The following is a 21,901-nucleotide window of genomic DNA, read 5'->3' as shown; positions in this document are numbered from 1 at the left end:
GTGGGAGCTTTCTCCCTAAAAAGCAGAGGCCCCTTCTTATAAGAGCAGTTCACAGGTGAAATAATCACATTTTGAGGCACAGCACTCCGTCAGCGTTCAGCCAGACAGGGGCATATTCAAGGGGAATTTCCTGTGTTTCTGGACATGCTGAATTGGATATTTCAAGTTCATTTCATCTCAATGATTCCATGTATTAAGTACTAACAATTAAGCCCTTACTCACACATTATCAATTTTCAGGATGAGTGTATGATTTAGGACCCAAATAAGTGGGTAGTCTATGTATTTAAGGGTTTCCCTGGTGGCTCCGTCTATGGGGTCGCACAGGATCGGACACAACTGAAACGACTTAGCAGCAGCAGCAGCAGCTGGTGGCTCAGCACCTGCAGTGCAGGAGACCTGGGTTTGATCCCTAGATCAGGAAGATCCCCTGGAGGAGAGCATGGCAACCCACTCCAGTATTCTCACCTGGAGAATCAACATGGATAGACAAACCTGGCAGGCTACAAAGAGTCAGGCATGACTGAGGGACTTTTTTTTTTCTTTTTTTAATGTATTTAGAGGTGGGAGGAAAATCACTGTAAACCAGAATGGTCAAGGAAGATGATAGCATTTGAACATATGGTTTGAGGTGGACCTTGAAAAAATGGGTAAGAGTTGGATGCAGAATGTCTATTTCTGAAGGACAGGCAAGAACAAGGGAAATGGGGGTGGTACATGAGGCTGAGTGAGGGTGGGAACTTTGAAGCTGGTTTCAGATCATAGAGGTCACTGAAGGTGGGCATAAGAGGACTGGATATTATCAGAGAAGTAATTGAGAGCTCAAAGTTTTAGGGCGTGGGAGCAGCATGATGCAACAGAATTTAGGGAAGAGGAATCTTGCAGCAGATAATAGGATGGATTGGAGTGGGGCAGCTGGAGGTACTGACACCAGGTGGAAGGGGCTGTGGCAGAGCTGGAAGAAGGAAGCGAGGAGTTTCAGTGAGGTTGATCTGAGGCCAGCAAGACTGAAAAAGAGAGTTTTAATACAAAGCAGTTGGTGCCATCAATATATAAATATCACCAAATGTAATAAGTAAATATCTGTTAATGGTAGAAGGTGAAGATTAAAACAAAAATATGTGGTGTGCAGGAGAGTGGTTCTGAGTTCACATTCCAGCTGTCAGCTCTTCTCTGAAGGCTCTGGGGAGGTTTCAAAGCTCTGTCATGGCTAACGTTTCTATGGAAAACTTAATGCTAAGAAGAAATTGTAAAAGCAAATGCTCTTGATTTTTTTTGCAAGTGCTGAAATTAGTCTTTTGGATTTCAGTCTGCGTTCACTGGGTAACAGTACTATCTCACAGATCGCTTCTCTGCAGTATCTCAGGAAAGAAACCTTGTCTGCAGAATTCTGGGCTATTTTCTCTTAGGGTTTGACCCTGGAGGAGAGTGATTCAAATAAACACAAGGCAAAGTGCCGGCTTACTTTGCCATCTGACTATGCTTACGCAAATATTAAAACAAAACTGAGGCCATCTAATGAAAAATGTTTTTTTAATAAACCAAGAAGAGTTTTTTCTTTCATGTAAAACAAAAGATGACACTGGAAAACTACTAGACCTGGTAAAACAATTTTTTAAGCCTATTATTTTATTTTTCGAAATATTTTTTATTTACTCATTTGGCAGTGCTGGGTCTTAGTTGCAGCACATGGGATCTTCAGTCTTTGTTGAGGCATGCAGGATCTAGTTCCCTGTCCAGGGATCGAACCCAGGCCCTTTGTATTGGGAGCCAGCGTCTTAGTCACTGGACAACCAGGGAAGTCTCAACATTATTTTAAAAATGATTGTTTTCAGAGGCCATCTGTCTCAGGAGTAGTTGAAATGAGTTATCTGGAAAAAAAAATGCAACTTTGTTTTTATAACAAAACAGACTATTCACATCAAGAGCATCAAACAGGATTTTAAAAGTATTTTTGAATAAAGATCATGGCATTTAACATTCCAGCCACCTTTGAAATGATCTGGTCATTTTCCAATAATATCATGTTATGGATCATTTTAACATTTTTACCGAATAGTGACCAATGTGTTTTCAAAAGCATCACCCAAAGAAGTAAGTCATGAAGAAATGACAGGAAAGAAATCATTCCAGCCTTTCTCAAAGTCCTAGAAGACTTTGGGTTGTTAAAATTTTCTAACTTATTCCCTGTCCCAGAAAAAGATGCTTAGCAGGAGCAGGATCTGCGTTTTATTGCAAAAGAGACCTCTGTACCTAAAAAGGGAATGTTACAGTCCAAATTAGATTTCAAAAAAGAAGAAGAAGAATATGAACAGAAATAAGTGTAACAGCCAGTGTTTCAGTTCTCAAAAACAAAAGCCTGGTAGTAGTATCAGGGTAGGGGATAACTGTAGAACAGGTGGCCTCTACGCATCATTTTATGGCCAAGGAAACAGAGAGGCATAGAAAAGTTGCATGGTTTCCACAGAAGAAAAGAAGCTTAGTGACAAGTCAAGTCTTCTGACAGTCTCTGTCCATTGCCTGACTCTTACATCCCTTTGTGGAACACAGTCTTAATTGGCAGATGAGAGGCAGGTAAACTTCTAGCTGACCTAGGAGAGCTTGGCCATTTTGAAAGAAGCTTGACTATCAGAGAATGAACATGAAGATACCCATTGTGTTACTAACCTGGACTCTTGGATTCTTGAATCAATAGAGACCGATAAGAGGCCATATGAGAAATTCAGGCAAGGCTTTGTTGGGACTCATGCTGCAGCAAGAGAGAACGAAAACCAAAAACAGGTGCCCTTGTTCATAGCGCTACCTGAGGAGGGTGGGGTGGTTCCTTAAAATGCGATGAGGGCAGGGGCGGATTGGTAGATCAGGCGGAAAAGGGTGGTTTGGGTGGTCTGCCTACTGCCTTGGTGGAGCTGTGTGCAGGGATCATGCACGGTACCCTGCTTTTGCTCATGGCGCCTCGGAAATGGCACTTGGCCTTTTTGCCTCTTATTGTTCATAACTGTCCCGGCCATGCGTGCATGCAGGTTTTTCCAGCCCCTCATTATTTCTTTGCATTCTGTTGCTCTAGGAGATGTTTGTCCAGGACATTTGACCCTCCAGTAAAGGGTCCCAGGTCGCATCCTGTCTCAATTAGGTGACAAAATGATAAAGTATAACAAATGTGGAGAGTTAGGAGTTCTCATATGATGTTGGGAGAAGTGTCCTTTGGGTAATTATTTCTAGGTATAAGCTGGTCCTCTCTGGTTAAAGAGGTACATTTTGTGAAATCCAGCAATTCCATGTCTACTAAGATCCTTTAGAGAAACTCCCACATACAGGGAAACATATACAAAATGGTCATTCCAGGGAAAAACAGCCTAAAGGTCATCTAGTGGCAGAATAAATACATTGTGACACATAAAAATAGCAAATGATAAACATGTGATGCCAATTATATGCAGTTAACAAACATACAAAATAACATTACATAATAGACATAGAGACATATGCCTTTGGTAAAAGTATAACAAATGTACACACAAAATATGCCAATTTTAGAATAGCAATAACTTCTGAGAAATTAGGGAAAGGGATGGAAGCTGAAAAGGTAGACAAGGAACATCAAATATATATATTACATTTAATTTCCTTTTAAAACACTGAAGCAAAAATGGCATTTGTTGTATCCAGGTGGTATGTATGCACCTTCTTAATGTATTAAATTAAAACATTAAAATCTCTCTCTGTGTTTGGAATGCTTTTCAAGATATTTTTTTAAAAAGAAACAAGCATTTTGTTAGTAGAGTCAAATAGAATTAATGTCTTTGTCGGTTTACTGCTTTTTGAAATTCAGCTTAATTTTCTTGAGTAAGGCAAATCTATACTACTTCAAAATAAAGCCTCATTGAGATAAACCTTTTGATGATGGCAATCTGAATAAACAAACACACATATCCTTCAAGAAAGGTACTTATTATCTGGGTAAGGGATTGTGGCTCCCACCCCAAAACTCAGCTGCCCCCTAAGGCGCTGCTGGGACCCACTTCCTGGTGACCAGCTTCTCCATTTGAGGACTGGTTAATGACTCCTGGTCTTCCGGTTCAAACAGAACAAGGGACAGCTCTTGCCTTCATGAATGGGGGGAGGGTTGACCCTAGGTCTGGTCTGTTGTGTAAGCAGAAATTGCCACACTTTGACAAAGCACTGCTTAAATATTTTGGTGGGGCGGCCTCCACTTTAAAGTTTTTGAGGAGGGTTGGGGGGGGATTAGTCAACCAGCTGCTAAAGCTCAGTTACTCAGCTTGTTAAGAGTTAACTTCACATCTGGATCTAGTCAGTGTGAGGCTGAGTGCAAAAGCCAACAGAGAACCAAGGAATACCATAGCAAGGGAGGCAGACATGACCAGCGCCTGCCTTTTGTCATAAATACAACTGTCACCTCAAGCTCAGCAGGTAAAAAATCAGAATCACCCAATTCCGTGTCTCCCCCCATCTACCAATGGGTCTTTTCTCTTTCTACCTTCCTCTGTTAATACAAACATTTCCAGTCACTTAGATTTTTGAAGTTTTGATCTCCATCATTTTGGATTCCTCCAGGATCACAGCTCAGTATCCAGTTAGGCACTAAGGTGTGATGTTTTGTGTGTGTGAATATCTCTCTTGCTTATTAATGCATCTTCATTTTTTTTTTATTCACATAGTCACCACTACCACTCCACTTTGGTGCAATCTCTCAGCTGGGCTGTATCGATGGCTAGTCCTGCATCAGTTTTTTTCCTTCTTGCAATTTAACTTCATTTTTTCCCCTTCCTCTAAATTCCTATATCAAATATTTTTATTTGTACTCTCCTTTGAGCCTTTAGCAAATGCTACTCTAGTCACTATTTATGTTTTTATTGTTGTCTTGATTAAAAAAAAAAAAAGTTAGCACTTGGGAAACCCAGATTTCAACTTTAGTTCCCAAATAGTAAATGAAAGAAGTAACCCCGGAGGGCTGAAGATAGCAGTGTGGAAAGTTATAGCTGTTGAAAGTCTGCTGATTTTCCAGGTGTTTAATTCCAAGCTGGGATTTTTTTTTTTTTTTTCCTAGAGACTTTGACAGTCTAAAAATTGAGAGCTTTCATGGAGGTGGAATTTGACCTTTGTCTAACATGAAGCTTTTGACCTTTTGAACACAGTAGGTGTTCACAGTAGACAATCACAGTAGAAATCTATTTGGTTCTGGGCAAGTGCTGACATCAACAAATAGGGTCTGCCTACTACACATAAAGATTATCATATGATCTCTACAGTTTCTAAGCCGTGTCAGTAAAACCAGCTAGCTGGGGAAGGCTTCTGAAATCAGTTGGCTCTGGCTGCTATAACAAAATACCATAGACCAGGAGGTTTAAACAACAAACCTTGTTTCTCACGCTTCTAGAGGCTGGGAAATTCAAGATCAAGGTGCCAGCTGATTTGGTTCCTGACGAGAGGCTTCTTCCTGGTTGACAGACGGCCATCTTCCCATTAGGTCCTCACGTGGCCCTTTGGAACATGAGTGCAGGGAGGGGGCGGGGGAGAGGGAGAGACAGGAGGGAGAGATTTCCTGCAGCTTCCTTTTCAGCAGGGCATTAATCCCATCATGAGTTGTTATTGTTCAGTCACTCAGTCATGTTGACTCTTTGCTACCCCGTGGACTGCAACACACCAGGCTTCCCTGTCCTTCACCAACTCCCGAAGCTTGCTTAAACTCATGTCCATTGAGTCGGTGATGCCATCCAACCATCTCAACCTCTGTTGTCTCCTTCTCCTCCTGCCTTCAATCTTTCCCAGCATCAAGGTCTTTTCCAGTGAGTTGGCTCTTCACATTAGGTGGCCAAAGTAGTGGAATTCAGCCTCAGCATCAGTCCCTCCAATGAATATTCAGGACTGATTTCCTTTAGGATTGATGGTTGGATCTCCTTGTAGTCCAAGGGACTCTCAAGAGTCTTCTCCAACACCACAGTTCAAAAGCATCAATTCTTTGGTGCTCAACCTTCTTTATGGTCCAACTCTCACATCCATACATGACCACTGGAAAAACCATAGCTTTGACTAGACGGACCTTTGTCAGCAAAGTAATGTCTCTGTCTCTTAATACGCTGTCTCAGTTGGTCATAGCTTTTCTTCCAAGGAGCAAGTGTCTTTTAATTTCATGGCTGCAGTCATCATCTGCAGTGATTTTGGAGCCCAAGAAAATAAAGTCTGTCACTGTTCCCATCATGAGAGCCCACCTAATTTAACTCTAATTTCCTCCTTGCTTCCAGGTTGCTCAGTGGTAAAGAATCTGTCCGCCAATGCAGGAGACCCAAGAAAAGCAGGTTGGATCCCTGTGTTGGGAAGATCCCATGGAGTAGGAAATGGCAACTCACTCCAGGATTCTTGGCTGGAAAATCCCATGGACAGTGGAGTCTGGCGGGCTCACTGAGTCAGACAGGACTGAGCATGGGCACGAATTTCCTCCTTAAAGGTCCCACCTCCAAATATCACCACTCCATCACATTGGGCTCCAACTAACGAATTTGGGGTATTGGACGGGAAGGACACATTCAGTTCATGGTACCTTTTTTCATTTTTCTAAAGTGTCTATAAGTATGTTGGAGTGTCACAGTTATTTTACCAGATCTCATCTTCTATAGTTTTGGGAGAATTTACTATGAAGGAAGACCACGTAGGCAGAGTTGAAGCTTAAGGCAGGAACCTCCCGCTGGTCAGCCACAAGGTCCAGTGGGGGAGGGGAGGGAAGGCAGGACAGTCACGACAAAAAACACTGCCTAATGTTCTGTCATTTTAAGCTCTGACTGTTCAGCATGAGGTTTCACAAAGCCCTCAGCCCTTCTCCCCAAGTGTTACACACACTCCAGTGGTGTTTATTTAAATTATCTTAAGGTGAATTTAAATTGTTTTTACTTTGAGAGTGAATTCTACAGACACTTGAAAGAATTAAGGACATTCTTAGCAGCAAAATTAAACAAAATAGACAGAGTTAGGAATTTATCTTCTGCAAACTATAACGTTAACTTCAAGTGTCTTTTTTAAATGTGGTGAATTAAGCTCTTCTGAACGTCTGGAGTTTATATCTTCTCAGAATATCTGTTAATTAGTATAAACTTGAGTTCTAAAATAATGTTTCCTTGAAATTACGTGAGGTGCTTTGCAAAGAAGAAAGAAAGCAGTTAGCTGCCTCTAGCTAGAAATGCTTTGGAGAGAAGGATCTGTCCAGTAGGTGAAGAGCCCTTTTCAAATAACCAACAAAACCTTTGATGACAAAATTTTTCAAAATTTAGCCCCAATTCTCATGCAAATCCATTCCAACATTACCAAACATGTACCTAGGATGGTAAACTTCTCATGGACCAGAAGATCTGAGCTCATTTTAATTTTGTAACTTTTACATTAATTAGTTTGTAAACAAATTTACAAATACCTGTTTTAAATCTAAATGACTTTTTCAGTTTTCATTCTATTTTAACATTAGTAGGAATTTTTTCTAGTTCTTCTTTTTAGTGCTTCTCTATGATAATACAGATTTAATTCAGCTAAGCCTGGGTATCCACTCTGTGGCAGGGTCTTAAGCAGTTTTATAGTATTTGGCCTCAAAAATTGGGTTTTGGAATTTGACTCTTGTTAACTTCCCTTGATTGAGTTGTTCAGTCCCTTAAAAAAATCCCCAGGATATGGTGGCCAAGAGCCCACAAAGGGAAGAGGTCACACTTCCCCTCTCCTCCTCCTCTGTAACCTCACACCAGGAGGGCGCTGGCACCAATTCTTCTCCTATGATGCCTCTAGCAGGCTTCATTGGTGCCTCTGATGACGGTTCTATTTTAGAACATTTTTTAAAAAAAGAAAGAGAAGAGCTGATATATAAAGGTACTATTTCCAGGTAATTTTCATTTATTCTTCAAAGAGATTTTGGGTCTCTATGACTTGTGGCTCCTAAAAAAAATCATCTGTTGTTCTAGTTTAACAGCTCTTCAATTTTTTCCACTGCTTGTACACACGGTACTTGCATATAGGAGATGGCTAGATAGATGAGCTGTGATCAGTCGTGTCTGACTCTTGTGACTATAGCCCACCAGGCTTCTCTGTCCATGGAATTTTCCAGATAAGAATACTGAAGTGGGTTGCCATTTCCTTCTCCAGGGGATCTACCCAACCCAGGGATCTACCCAGCACAGGGATCGAACCTATGTTTCTTGAGTCTCCTACATTGGCAGGTGGATACTTTACCACAGCACCACCTGGGCAGTCCTGATAAATATGTGTCATATCCATGGATTGACTTCAAAAGTTAATCCAAAATTAATGTCTTAGTGCATCCTCATCACTTGCCTCTCTCAAACTGGGGTCCTGAAATCAATTTCTTGCCAGTCTCTGAGTCTTTGATGCCAACAAACCCTATAGTGAAGGGAAACTCAAGGAAAACCCCATATCTGACAAATGATCACACTTTTAAGCAGCACCTGGCTTTGGTAGAGAGTGAAACCTTGGTAGTAGACCTCTATGTAAAGTAGTAAGTGCATGCATTGCGAAATCTCTCCCCTAAGAGCAGCAGCATCACAAAAGTATACGTAATACTAGCACAGATTCAGAGGGCAGGTGGGCAACTGTGATGTCTCTGAGAAGGAAAAACGCAATGGCTTTCAATGCAAGGCCATTCATTCCAACCAGCCAACCATTTCAACTGCCAGCAATAGTCTCATGAAACAAAATGAAAGTATGCATTTGTCCTTCCTGAGAGCTGCCCATCATGGACAGGACCCTGGAAAAAGCCCTGTGGTAACAGTAGGTCATTGTGCAGCGGCTCCAGGAATGGCAGTAGGGCTCAAACGTTACCGTTCTAATCGCTCTGCTGTCTAGGGACCAGGGCGAAAGAGAAGAGGGGTCAGGAAAAACCCAAGCCACAGAAATAAAGGTAGAAGAATGACAGGTTACACCTCATAACAGAAAAAGAGAAAACACTCCCAAGCCCATAGGGATCATGGCAGGTGTTGAGATGAGTGTAGCATCAAGAAAATACTCTCTCCGGGCAGAGTGTGATACTGGTTTCCACTTGGTGGCTTGGAAGAAGAGAGCTTTGATGGAATTCACTGTCCTGTGTCCTTCTCTGTTCAGTTCAGTTCAGTTCAGTTCAGTCGCTCAGTCGTGTGCGACTCTTTGCGACCTTCTCTGTTAGCAGCTTCTAAATGACAGCAGGCAAAGCTGTAAGTATCGGAGGAGAAGCCAAAGAGAAATGATCAACATGGTTAGCTGCTTGGGGGAAAAGAGGCCAGGATGGGACCTTTAGGAGAATCATCCAGCTTCTTAGGATGCGACTGGGAGAGCCCCGCTTTCACTTGGGGAGGGGAAAATGAGTTGGGAACCATGACAAAACCATGCCCTGAAAAGAGTGTCTGTGAAAGAAGCTCCATCTCAACAAGTGAAACTTGGGTCAGAGGCAGGACGACGTGCCCAGAGCTGGACCAGTGGGGGTTCAGCTTGTGGACAACCTGTCAGCTACCTGTTGTTTGATTAAACATAAAGCAGTTGCTGGACTTCTTAGTCAATTCCCAAGCATAATTTCTCTTTTGTGGTGGAAACCATGCTAAACGTTGAGGAAAGAGAGAAAGAAAGGAATAGAAACCATGATCTGTGCCTGCCAGTCAGCAAAGGACAGTTCCATTTTGCTTTTGCCTGATTTTATGCAAATCTTTCATTCCAAAAGGCCAGCTAGATCTAATACACCAAGGCAAAGAACTAAGAGTGGGTTGGGTAGAGTTTATTCTATTCACCTAGGTGATATGGTGATATTCATGAAAATGTTGTTTACATGTTCCGTTTCACAAAAGAATGGTTCAAAAATGAAACAGTTGAATGGAGAAGACAACAGACGGAATTTTAGGCAAAAAAAAAAAACAAAACAGGCTCATTTTTGTCATCTAAATTATTACCTGTATTAGCCAAAACTAAGTCATTTTTATTGTTGAGCTCCTACATAGATAGAATTTAGTTAAGATAGCAAAAAATATTCAGAACAGAGAAATATGTCTTATTGTCCTAAAAGTTGTCTGCCCAGTCTTGCTGCTTTTAAAAGTTGCAGAGAATCACACTCTGTGAGTTCAAATACTTCCTTTTATGCTGAATAAATAAACTTGCTTCCAAGTCAGGATGAGCAGGCAGTTCCAAACACTGAACACTTACTGACATTCAGCATGAAGTCCTGGATGTGATCTGTAAAATCAGGGGTTAGTACATTCTTAACCTTTACAAACAGACAAAAGGGCAAAAATGTCTCATATAGTTTTTGGTATAAGTGTTGTTCATATGTCCATAATATTCTCCAGCTTTATATATGTATACATACACACACACACACACACACACACACACACACATGCATACCTTGCTATATCAGTTAGTAAAACACCAGGATTCTTTCTCAAGTGTCCTGGGGCATCCAGAGTTCAGCTCCAGGGCAACAGGTAAAGGGAGGTGGGATGAAGCTTGAAGAAGTCAAATGTTACCCATTTCACATTGTTGCCAGAGGGTCTGCCTGTGTTCCGCAGAGGAGAGTGGTGTCAGGGACCCTTCGCACCCAGTGCCTGCAGCCTGACCCCCTGACATCACGGAGGAGCAAACGGAGGCGCATGGCATCTGGAAGATGAGTGATCTGGCCCTCTTGGTTTTGTGCTCTGCCCCCTCCCCCATCCAGTATAATAGTTTTTCTTAACTAGGAAAAGAAGGAAATCAGATAGGCTAGATACTTTGCCCACGGTCATTCAGGGCTTTTGTCCAAGTTCAAAACATTGCTGGCTCGGGAACCCATCTGGAACCTTCTTGACTAATGACATGGAGGCAAAGGTCTTCTCTAGAATTAAGTGCTGCCTCTGCAGAGAGAGTTTCCTAGGAAGACTTGTGATTTAGTTTTGTTTGAGCTGGAAGAAGAGGGAAAAGAGAAAAGAATGGATTGAACTTTAAACTGTTTTCAAGGTCAAGCTAGGGAACTGAGCTGCAAAGAGGCTATTACTATTGTGGGTGGAACTCAAAGGGTTTGATTAAGCCCTCTCACTGTTTAAATACTCTGTGTTGAGCTGGCAATCCAGGGTTTTAGCTGCCCCGGAAGCAAATATGGCCTTGGCAGTCTCTTCCTTCATTTTTCTTGGTGGCTGAAGGGGGCCCATAGATATTTCATTTAGCTTGTACTGTGCAGGCCCACGAGTGTTTAAAAATTATTAAATTTGTTGCTGACATACAAAAAAGCTGGTTGGTTTATCCAAAAATAAAAAATAAAAAAGTCTGGCCAGTGAGGCCCATATTCCCCTGTAGCCGCCAAGGGCTGGGGGTAGTGCGAGGCCGCTGCCTCTTCCCTTGGGGCGCACACCCCTGGCTGAGCCAGAGATGTTGCTCTGCCTGTTCTGGCCTCACCTCCTTTTCCCTCCTTGGCTTCCTTCTTCCTGCCCCTTTGTCACAAGCAGCTGGTGCCAAGGGACCTCCTGACCCACCTCTGCTTTCAGACTCACCCCGCTGATCCTGCTCTGTGTCTCAAAGCCTCTTCTCCCAGGTGGCGTCAGCTAACAAGTCGGTCTTACAGGCCCATTACGGCAGTGCTTACACTTTTCACTCTCCAACAGCACTCTTTCGTTTTCCCATGGTCTTTTTTCCTGGACCTACTGGAGAGAGTAGTACGAATTTTAGGCCAGAGGATAGGCGAAGTGGAGGGATTTGGGTACAGGTGAGCTCCTGGTCATGCCAGCCTAGGGGTTTGCTGTCTTTTCTTGAGAGTGGGACCACAAGGTTGGAACACTGTAATTAGATGGTAGGGTGATGGAGCAGTTTACATCCTTCCCAAGAAAAGAGAGAAGGCCTCCCACCCCCACATCCATCTCCAGAGGTTCCCTCTAAGGAACCTCCCTCCAGCCCAGCCTCGACTAGGAACAGGACGCTCAAGCCCATCTGAGCCACCTGTGACACCTGTGGGGCCCCGGGCCTCCTGGCAAAATGTCAGGCACTGCTTAGGGAAGCAAACGTCTCCGCCTTCTCCTGCAGGTACAGCGCCAAGGTCGCACCTGGCTGGAGGGTGGCCGAGGTGAGGAAGGGCAGGGCTCCCGCAGCCCAGGGAGAAGGAGGGCTCCTGAACTTACAGTTTTGCCCCAGCCTTTCTCCTGTCCCCACAGCTGGCCCTGGATCGGTTCTGTACTATGGTCATCAGACTGGCAGCTGGTTTAGTTCTGACAGCTTTTCCTTCTCCTTCTCCAAACTCCTAGCTTTAGGAAGTACTTAACAGGTCTTGTGTTTAAACGAGAACATGGCAGGGGCCTGAGAACTCTCAGGAACAATAGGCAGGGGGCAATGACCTCCCTCAGACTCCCCTAGCCTTTGTTCACAGCCCAGAAGGCACGGCATGAACTTGGAAAAATCATATTGTCATGTGGGAGACTGCAAGGGAAGGGGGAGAGAGAACAAAAAAGTTTGGAAGTGAGTTCTTAAAGCAAATGTATCCCTGGCAATTTCTCCAGATTCATAGGAACAGGAGACTTAAAGAGCTTAATTTCAAATTATATAATGTATTATCACTCTACACGCATGGATTCACAGTCCAGATTTAGATCCAAGGGGGGAAAAAAGTGATAGGTTAAATTGAGAGTGTGCAACTCAATACTTAAAAATAAAATTGATAATTTACTTAAGTATGAACATTTTGATTCTATAGCAAAATTATTAGGTGTCAGAAATGATTTGCATGACATCAGAGCACATATTCCGAGAGGCTGATAAGTGTCATACCTCTGCTCTCAAAGAGTTTGCAGTCTAACTGGGTTAAGAAGGCATGAATTTTGGAAAGGTGTGATAAAAATGTTTGCTAAACAGAGTCAGAAGGTTTAGGAATGGCATTTCTTAGCAAATATCAGTGCTACGAGTTTTTAGGACAAAGGGAAAATGAAATCCATCAAGAAAGGTTTTGCTAAGTTTGTCATTTGCAATGTTTTACCTTCTACACAATGTCAATTTAGTGCTTGGCTGGACAGGGGCTATATCTTATTTCTAACACCTGGAACATGCTGACACAGAATAAGCCCTGAATTCATGCTTGCTGAATGAACAAGTGAATGAATGAATTCAGGTAAAGAAAGCAGACAGTTTCCACTGTTTTTAGGCATTCCTTGTGGGCATACTTCCCAGGAGAAGCAGATGCTTGTCAGAGTCACAAGCCTGCCCCATATTTGCCAAGACAGCACAAGCCTGGAATAGCAATTATGCGACTTACAGCCTTGGACCCTGGGCAAGTCCCTGCACCATCATCTGTCAAGGAAAATCCACTTCATAGGAGACAGTGCAGACCAACTTCTTACCCAGGTGCTATGACGACACATATACAAATGAACCTGCTTTTGTACAACGCATCCTAATTTGCACATAAGAAAATTACACATTTACCTGCCCTAAGAGACTTTTCTAATTACTTTTATTTCTTTTTATATGCAGCCCACATTTTTAAGCAGGAGACTAGAGTCTAGCCCCTGGGTTGGGAAGATCCCCTGGAGGAAGAAATGGCAGCACACTCCAGTATTCTTGCCCAGAAAATTCCAGGGACAGAGGATCCTGGTAGGCTATAGTTCATTCGGTGGCAAAAAGAGTTGCGTGTGACTGAGCACACACAAACAATTTTACAAAAAATAAACTAAATGAAATAAATGTCATCCTTAGTAATGAAATAATCTCTTTTTAAACTGAAATAGAGTTGATTTACAATGTTTCAGATGCATGCCAAAGTGATTCAATTGTACATAGATATATCTATTCTTTTTCAGATTCTTTTCCATTATAGATTATTACAAGATGTTGAATATATCTACTTTTTCAAAACTTTATTCGGTTTTTCTCTTTCCAACTTTAAAAGAAGTGTGTTCAGGGATAAAGGGAATTTTCTGGAGCAACATCCACTGGCATGGCAAGTCAGGAGAACCATCCTGAGGACTCTGGCTCTGGCTGGGGGGCCCTTGCTCCCCAGAGCAGGCCCGGTGGCTCCCAGCACACCCAGCATCAGGGCGGAGTGGGTTAAGCCTTGAGGTCAACGCCGGGCAGCCTTCTGCTGGCAGCTGCCCCACTGTCTTGGTGCCCTGTGGCCCGGCTCTCCCCTCCTTCTGCTTCGCTGGAAGCAGGCCATTGAAGTAAGTGAAGTAAAGAGCACGAGCTTATCAGTAAAGAGAGATTTAAGTGGACAGGTTCAAAATGGAGCAGTACAAAGTCCAGGTAATTGGTCACGTCCCCATCTCTTCTCCTGCATGAGCTCCACTGTTAAGCTAGTTTGCTTCTCTTATGAAGTGTGTGTGTGTGGGGCGGGGTGGGTGTTAAGAAATTCTGCAGCCACGAAAGATGACGTTGCTCACTCAACCCAGAAGGCTTGATTTCCAGGGATATTCTCTCAGTCTGGGGAGCAGGGCTGTCTCTGGCCCTGTAGATGGAGGCCGGAAGGTGAAGGGGCTTTGCTGGGCAGGCAGACTTGGGTAGGGGGTAGTCTGTGTGGGGTGGTCTGGAGAATGCAGTGAGACCCTCCTGCCCCACTCCTTCCCCTGAAAGCTCCTGGGAATCAGATGATGCAAAAAAGCAAACCATCCCCACTCCCTAACCAAAATACTTCTGTTTAAAAATCAAATGTATGGAAGGAGGCACATGGTTTAGTTATTTTGGGGTAGGGGCAAGATGGAACACGTGCTGGGCAAGGGGAAGATCCGTCAGGCACTCGGTTGGGAGGTAGCAAGGGTGGTGGTTAAAATGCAAACTGTGGTTCCACCCTGTACTAACTGTGAGTAATTTCAGCCTAAGTATCTGTTTTCTCACTGTTCACAGGGGATAATAACAGTATCAGCTCACGAGGTCCTAGAAAGGATTAAACGCGATAATGTATGGTAAACCCTAGCAAGGTGGGTGGTGCACCATGAGTGCTCAACAAACAGGAGCCATTATTAGTAATAATAACACTACTACTAATGTATGGTAGAAAAATAATGATACATGTTTAGAACATTCTTGTTCGACTTCCCTCGTGGTCCAGTGGTTCAGAATCTGCCCACCAATGCAAGGGATGTGAGTTTGATCCCTGGTCTGGGATGATTCCACATGCCTCGGGGCAACTAAACCAGTGAGCTGCAGCTACTGAAGCCCACACACCCTAGCGTGTGCTCTACAAGAGAAGCCACCACAGTGAAAAGCCCATACACCACAAGAAACAGTAGTCCCTGCTCACCACAGTGAGAGAAAGCCTGTGCACAGCCAAGAAGACTCAGTGCAGCCAAAAAGAAATACATTTAAAAACAAATAACATTATTGTTCATCAAGTCTACCTGTTATGATGGCAGAGTTAGGAAACCCATCTCCCTGGGGGCTTCTGAGGACTCAGTCGTCAGATTGTATCTGGGCTGGCCGCTCCATGTTCAGACACGGAGACCATCCTACATGCCCACACAGCACTGGACTGCTCTCCGAGGGCACTGCCCGATGTGAGCTTATTTGCTCTTTACGGTAACTCTGTGAAGAGGTTTTATAGAAGAAATGAAAACTCAGAGAGGTGCCCCAAGTCTGCCCGCTTAAATACAGAGCCAGGACTAAGGTCTCCCGTGTTTCAGGCAGATTCTTTACCAGCTGAGCCACCAGGGAAGCCCAAGAATACTGGAGTGGGTAGCCTATCCCTTCTCCAGGGGATCTTTCTGATCCAGGAATTGCACTGGGGTCTCCTGCATTGCAGGCAGATTCTCCACCAGCTGAGCTACAAGGGAAGCCCCAAATTTAGTTTCACTCACTACAGATTCTGTGCTCTTCTCATCAGACCAGTGTTCAAAATAAAAATTCCATGGCCCTAAATCCCTAAATTCCACAGATTCTGATTATTGGCCAGGAATTTTTTTCTAAGTGCTAGGCAGCTTGGAGAATTTCCAAGTCACAGCTTCTTTGTTATCTTTGATTTTTCAAGTGAACTAAAAATTGGAAACAGGAATTTAACGGAGAGAGGAGAGGGGTGGAAAGAGGAGGCCAGTCTGAGCAGGAGGCCTGAAGCAGCCCAGGTAAGCCTCGGGGCCGTCAGCACGCATCCAGAGCCTGGGAGTACCGGCTTCTATCGTGAGGAGTATCCCTGGGCCGGGCACTACTCCGAGACCCCGAGCACATTCACACAGTTTCCTGCCATGCTCACGACCACCCTCTGATGTCATCCAGCTCCATTTTACAGGCGAGGAACCGGACGCGCACTCACTTAGGCAAGCCCACCTCTGTGCTCAAAGAGGTTGGTTAAGTACTGTTGGTTCTACTCATAGAACTAATTCAGCGCCTGGCTGAGGCAGGCAGCGAGGGTCAACTGAACAGGTCAGAGACCTCTGGGCAAGGAGAAGGGCAGGGCTCCCCGGGACCCGGAGCACACCTGTGCCTGCCTCCCTCCTGCCATCCCAAGAGCTGGGGTGGGCTACACTCCTGCCTAAGATTCATCCTCCCACCGTGCTTGAGGCTGCATGCTTTCTGGTCTCTTCTAGAGCTTTCTGGAAGCAATGCTTAGTGTCTTCTTTTCTTCACCATCTTCAACTTTTTCATCTATCAGTTCCTTCTCAGTGATCTGTGAATAGGGTTGCTGCTGCTACTGCTGCTAAGTCGCTTCAGTCGTGTCCGACTCTGTGCGACCCCATAGACGGCAGCCCACCAGGCTCCCCAGTCCCTGGGATTCTCCAGGCAAGAACACTGGAGTGAATAGGGTTAGGTGGGCCTATCTAACAATTCTCTAGCTTCACATGCCCTAAATCTGCTAAAACTGATTTCATCCCTCACCCTACCCCCAAATCTTCTCCCCTGTGTTCACCATCTCAGTACTGACAGCATTCATTTGGATGGCCAGGGCAGAAATTTCGGCATCGTTTTTGGCCCCTCCCTCTCAGTCACTTTGTCATGCAATTCATTGCCTCGTTGTAGCTGGCACCCTGTAAATGCCTCTCAAACGTCACATCTCTCCTCTGCCACCACCTTCAGCCATCCTCACGCTGGATCAGCGCTGTTGGGGTGGTTTTCTCCTTTTCTAGTTTTGTCAACCTCCCCCAGGTTCTCTGCACGACAGCAAGAGAGATCTTTATAAACAGAAAGCCGATCCTGCCATTCCCTTGCTTAAACCCTGCAGTGCCTCTGCTAAATCCTAAATCGAAGACTAATGTCTACATGGACGGACACAGACTTTGGTGATACGGTCCTGCTCACTTCTCCGGACTACTGTCCCTCTCCCCCCAGAATCCTCATCCCTCCCACCAGCCAACTGGGCCAGTTCTCCTTACCCTTCAGCGCAGTGTCACCTGGCCCAGGAATTCTCCTCTGAACTCTCCTATGTGCTTGGACCCTGATAGCATTTACTCACCACATGATAACTATCGACTTTTTTTTAATATCCTGAACTACAGAAAGTACCTTGTCTTTGAGGATAGAGACAGTGTCTTAGCTATCAGTATCTATTCTTCATCCCATACCTGGCATTTGGATAAAACTTGGGCTCCAAAATCACTGCAGATGGCGACTGCAGCCATGAAATTAAAAGACTTGCTCCTTGGAAGAAAAGCTATGACCAACTGAGACAGCGTATTAAGAAGCAGAGACATTACTTTGCTGACAAAGGTCCGTCCAGTCAAGGCTATGGTTTTACCAGTGGTCATGTATGGATGTGAGAGTTGGACCATAAAGAAGGCTGAGCACCAAAGAATTGATGCTTTTGAACTGTGGTGTTGGAGAAGACTTTTGAGAGTCCCTTGGACAGCAAGGAGATCAAACCAGTTAATCCTAAAGGAAATCAGTCCCGAATATTGGAAGGACTGATGTTGAAGCTGAAACTCCAATACTTTGGCCACCTGATGCGAAGAACTGACTCTTTGGAAAAGACCCTGATGCTGGGAAAGACTGAAGTCAGGAAGGAGAAGGGGATGAGAGGATGAGATGGTTGGATGGCATCACTGACTCAATGGACGTGAATCTGAGCAAGTTCTGGGAGTTGGTGAAGGACCGGGAAGCCTAGTGTGCTGCAGTCCATGGGGTGGCAAAGAGTCGGACACGCCCAAGTGACTGAACAACAACAACAATAACCATAGATATGGGTTGGATGAATAAGTGACCCAGCAAGGCCGTGAGGGGTAACCAGAAGCTCATCAGAAGGACTTTGGAGCTCAGAGTACACAATGTTTTCCTCATTTAGGGGCCAAGTTGGCAGCAGAGATGGACTGAAATGGTCCAGAGGAAGCCCCTGAAAGCTAATACCTGCTGAACTAGCCTCTTTGTAAGCCTTGTTGTTAATTATTTTCTCTTAATTTCTGTAGTGATCCTATAAGGTAGAGACTGTTCTTGCTCTCATTTTACAGATGAGGAAACCAAGGCTCAGAGAAGTTAAAGAATTGGCTGAAAGTCACACGGTAGTGATGCTAAGATTCAAACTCTAGTCTATGTGCCTTTCTCTATGTTACAATTTAGTTCCACAGCTTGCTCCTGCAGCTGCCTCACTCTATAACACATGTGGAATATTTAGGGAGTTCTTATGACTCCACATGCAGAGATAAAACTAGGCAACAGCTTGTAAGAAGGACAAATTTCCCACCAGACTTGGCACAGTCATGCTAAGAATCTGGATATCTTTGTTTAGCATCTAACTGGACTCAAGATTCTGTAATCCCGGAATTTGAGAGCTGGAAAGGACCTGAGAAATCCTTTTATCCAGGTCCATCCTTTGACACATGAAGGGGCCAGTGCTCTGCCCAAGGTCACTCTTTGAGGCTCCTGATCCTCCGGCCAAGCCGTGCATGCTTTGCCATTCTGATCCTTGACTGTGTGTATTTGAGTCTTAATAAAACAGCTCTCTAAAAATTTCAAACCGCACTTGTCAGATAAAGAATTTCAACTTCCCTAGTAGCCAGATGTCATTACATCAGTGGGCCTGGACTGGCTGGAACCAGGAAGTTCAGGGGAAAGCAGGACTTCGGGTGAAATGGGGTTTCGATGGTGAGGGCAGCCCAGGGGTGGGGCGAGTTGGAATTCTTTCCCCAGACGACCTTCCTTTTCACAAACATCACGGAAAAACAAGACGGGACTTCAGAAAGCTTTGTTGAACACATACCTGCAAGTAGGAACTGGAGAAGTTGTCCTCAGAGGCTTGTAATCCAAAAGGCAGATAGATGTGAGTGCAGCAATTAGACATGATAAAAATCTAAGGGGCTAATACTCGGAGGAGGGCACCAAGGGCCTTGCCTTGGAAGTCAGGGAAGGCGTCTTCCAGGAAGTGGCCCCAGCTGGGCTTTGAAGGAGAAACAGAAGAGGAGGCAGGTCATTTCAGAGGGAAGAGCAAAGCTGGAGGGGCTGAGAGTTAGTCATGAGAGGGCAAATGCAAGCAGCGCTGCTCAGAGTGTGGAAGGTGTACAAGGATCACGTGAGGGGAGTGTTGGAAATGCCATGATCCGGCCCCACACCTGAACCTACTGGATCGGAACCACTGGGGATGGGCCCTGCGACCTGCACGACTTAACAAGCAGTGCAGGCGATTCTGACGTTCCCTAGACGTTAAGGCCCATTGAATTGGAGCATTCCTAACTGGAAGTCGGGGCATCCTTGCTCCCGAGGTGGGGCTTTGGGGCAGAGACAGAGTGTGGGTGCCGGCCCTCAGGCTCCCTTCTGAAACACCCCTTGTGCTCCGGCCCTTCTCAGACTCAAGCAAGCACCATAGAGCGCACTGTGTACTTTCTGGAGGTTTTGCCCTGTCATCTGTGAGGCCCCAGACGGCCCGGCCTCCCTGTGATTCTAGGTGCTGACCGTGTCTCTATAAGCGTCACAGCCATGTCTCCAGGGACTTGTCATGTCTGCCAGGGCCCTGTGAGTGCTCCTTCTCGGAAGTCTCACTTTCTTTGTGTCCTTAATGACTCAGACGCCGTTCTCCCACATGGACCTTCCCAAACACCTCATCTGAAAGTGGCACATGCCCCTGTTTCCCTCACTCCCTGTACCCCAGTCTTGCTTTGTTTTCTCCACCAGCTGAATCAATATCTATCCTATGTTTTCCTTTTCGTTTCTTGCCAGTCCTCCCAGCCTCCAGTAAAACATGAGGTTCATGAAGACAGAGGCTTGTGTGGTTTTTATCTCGTTGCTGTAGTCTCCATAGAAGATGTGCTCCACGTGTCCAGTGAATGAACGGTTGACCCGTTCTGCACGTGTGGCTCCAGTTATAATTGATTGAGCCAGGAATGAGTCCCTAGTTCCGGGGCAGCTTCCCACTGCTGGGCCAATGGCCTTGGAGGGGGTCTGGCATGAGAGTCATGCTGACAGGCTGACCCCATCAGACTCCGCTGTGAGACACGGGGAGGGACACTACAGTAGGGTGAGACCGAAGCAAAGAGCCACAGAGACAAGGCCGCAGACGCTCAAGGCAGGGGAGTAACAGGAGTGGAGACAGGGAAGAGCTGCGTCACCGTCACGATGGAGAAACCTCGATTATCGGGTCTGATAATCCCAGAGAAGGACTCGGGAAACGCCGGGTGAGATGGGGTGGGGACGGGGTTGGGGAGAGCTACTCTTCTACCCTGGGTGATGTCCTAGGTGGCTTCCCTTCGTTCTCTGCACATCCTCCAAACAGCTTTCCATCAGCTAAGATAACCGGCGGGTCCCAGGCTCCTTCACAAAGGCAGCTGCTGCCCAGCCCAGCCCAGCCCCTGTCCGGGGAGGGATTCCTAGTGACCCAGAGGGCCTGGCCTTCCCTCCCGGGAAAGGCGCCTGCCCTGGGGTAAAGTGCCGAGGGCTGAGCTCTGGGGAGTGTCCTTGCCCCTCCCTGGAGGCGAGGCCCAGCTGAGCTGCTCCCTCAGGGTGGCAATATGGAGGGGGACCTCAGGCAATTGCACTTTAAACAGGCTCTTTCCCTTTATGACTATGCAGGGAGAAGGTCAGGGAGAGGCCTTGTTGCTCAGCCAAGTCTGCAAACAAAATCCCATGTTTGCTGTTCCAGGGTGTCCTTGGAGCGGCTCCTCTGAGGCAGGCTGGGGGGTGAGGCGCGGGGTGCCAGCAGTGGATGGTGTGGGGCAAGGAGCGTCACCCCTGCCCCCATCCCCACTCGGTTGTTACCTGATCTGTCACAGGGCCCGGGCCCTCCCCTCTGCCTGCCGGTTACCTTCCTGCGTCATTTCCCAAGGACATCTGTGGAAATCTGCCCGTCCACCCCGACGGAAGCCCAATTTTTCTAGAATTGCTAGCACAACTCTGAAAACATTTTATTTTGGCTCTGCTTAACACTGAGATTGTTGGGGCTCTTATCTTTTTCTTAAATGGAAAACATTCTGAACAGATGGCATGATAACAAAAGCTCATTTGTTCTGTGAATATTTATGAAGTTCCACTAAGTGTCAGGCGCTGGACCAGAAGTGGAGGAAACAGCAGGGACGAGACAGGAACGCCTGCGCTCCCTGAGCCTCTGTCAACGGGAGAGGCAGTAGTGAACAGGTAATGATAAACAGGGGGATATTATGAAAGGAGAAGTACAAGAGTCTACCGGAGCTTATCACAGTGGAGACTGGACTAGGCTGGAGTCTGAAGAAACTTTATGGAAGAATGAGCAGGTATTTTAGCCTACTAAAGAGGGTGTAGAAAGAGGGTGTGGAAACACAGAGGAACGTATTTGTAGGTCAGGAAAGACAGAAAGAGAGAGAGAGGAGATAGGTGTAAAGAAATATAGAAGTCCAATGGCACCCCACTCCAGTACTCTTGCCTGGAGAATACCATGGACGGAGGAGCCTGGTAGGCTGCAGTCCATGGGGTTGCTGAGAGTCAGACATGACTGAGCGACTTCACTTTCACTTTTCACTTTCATGCACTGGAGGAGGAAATGGCAACCCACTCCAGTGTTCTTGCCTGGAGAATCCCAGGGACAGGGGAGCCTGGTGGG

At 45.5% G+C, this 21,901-nt stretch overlaps 1 long non-coding RNA gene across 4 annotated transcripts; it reads right to left on the bottom strand.

The window, feature by feature from the left end:
- Positions 1 to 1,432: 1,432 nt before the first annotated feature.
- Positions 1,433 to 21,167, bottom strand: LOC109564646 (uncharacterized). Of its 4 annotated transcripts, XR_002181519.2 has the most exons (7): positions 20,549 to 21,167; positions 19,097 to 19,273; positions 11,496 to 11,645; positions 10,378 to 10,528; positions 5,379 to 10,206; positions 2,668 to 2,749; positions 1,433 to 1,871 (listed from the first exon to the last, which is right to left on the bottom strand). It is a non-coding gene; the product is annotated as an uncharacterized lncRNA (long non-coding RNA). The 4 variants fall into 4 exon arrangements; XR_011568716.1 differs by lacking the exons at positions 11,496 to 11,645; positions 19,097 to 19,273; positions 20,549 to 21,167 and having other exon boundaries at positions 10,378 to 11,485; XR_011568717.1 differs by lacking the exons at positions 11,496 to 11,645; positions 19,097 to 19,273; positions 20,549 to 21,167 and having other exon boundaries at positions 10,500 to 11,485.
- Positions 21,168 to 21,901: the final 734 nt, after the last annotated feature.

This window comes from Bos indicus, chromosome 10 (genome assembly GCF_029378745.1).
Source record: "Bos indicus isolate NIAB-ARS_2022 breed Sahiwal x Tharparkar chromosome 10, NIAB-ARS_B.indTharparkar_mat_pri_1.0, whole genome shotgun sequence".
NCBI lineage: Eukaryota > Metazoa > Chordata > Mammalia > Artiodactyla > Bovidae > Bos > Bos indicus.
Note: the sequence above shows the minus strand (reverse complement) of the source record. Positions and strands in the feature narration are given on the sequence as shown.